Source organism: Bison bison, unplaced genomic scaffold (assembly GCF_000754665.1).
Source record: "Bison bison bison isolate TAMUID 2011002044 unplaced genomic scaffold, Bison_UMD1.0 scf7180017864098, whole genome shotgun sequence".
Classification (NCBI taxonomy): domain Eukaryota; kingdom Metazoa; phylum Chordata; class Mammalia; order Artiodactyla; family Bovidae; genus Bison; species Bison bison.
Window position 1 is genome coordinate 2,758,742 of NW_011494670.1, and position 1,211 is coordinate 2,759,952.

The window sequence follows — 1,211 nt, forward strand, 5'->3', positions numbered from 1 at the left end:
TCTTGCCTGGAAAATTCCATGGATGGAGGAGCCTGGTAGGCTACAGACCATGGGGTCGCAAAGAGTCGAACACGACTGAGCGACTTCAATGTCATGTCATGTCATATATATATATATAAATAAAATACGAGCCAGCCCGCGTCACCACCTGACAGCGCCCTCCGACTGGCCCAAGGTCCCCGCCGCCGCTCCAGCTCCGCGCAGCCGTCGCCGCCGCCACCACCGCCCCTTCTCAGCCGCCCGCCATGACGACTGCATCCGCCTCGCAGGTGCGCCAGAACTACCACCAGGACTTGGAGGCTGCCATCAACCGCCAGATCAACCTGGAGCTCTACGCCTCCTATGTCTACCTGTCCATGTCATACTATTTTGACCGCTGTGGAGTGTCTTAGAATATTTTCTTCACCGATCTCATGAGGAGAGGGAACATGCTGAGAAACGGATGAAGCTGCAGAACCGGCAAGGCGGCCGAATCTTCCTTCAGAATGTCAGGAAACCAGACCGTGATGACTGGGAGAATGGGCAGAATGCAATGGAATGTGCGCCGTGCTGGGAAAGAAGTGTGAATCAATTACTACCTGAACTGCACAAACTGGGCACTGAAAAAAATGATCCCCATCTGTGTGATTTCATTGAGATCCATTACCTGAATAACAGGTGGAAACCATCAAATAATTGGGTGACCACATAACCAACCTGCGCAAGATGGGGGCCCCTGGATCTGGCATGGCAGAGTACCTCATTGACAAGCACAGCCTGGGACACAGTGAGAGCTAAGCCTCAGGCTGGCTTCCCACAGCCACAGGGGTGACTTCCCTGGTCACCAAGGCAGTGCATGCATATTTAGGTTACCTTCACCTTTTCTATAATTTGTAACAAAACATCTACTTAAATTCTTTCTTTAGTACCATTCCTTCAAATAAAGTAATTTGGTACCCCTCCAAATATATATATATATACACACACATATATATATAATATAGATAATCATTATTATTGATAATTATTATTATAAATAATCAGGTTTCAATTTATTCAAATAGCCAATGTATTCTATATTCTGCAGATAGATATTTGAAAACTACCATCTTCAGCTTTAAATAATATATACTGAGTGACAAAAATACCAAGAGGGAAAAATAGTTAAAAGGGCAGGCTAGCTCATTTTATGCAGAGGTGTAAAGAAGCATGAACCACATGTTGCAGAACTG

At 45.7% G+C, this 1,211-nt stretch overlaps 1 pseudogene; it reads left to right on the forward strand.

The window, feature by feature from the left end:
• The first annotated feature begins 245 nt into the window (after positions 1–245).
• LOC104987545 lies at positions 246–786 on the forward strand (annotated as a pseudogene).
• Positions 787–1,211: the final 425 nt, after the last annotated feature.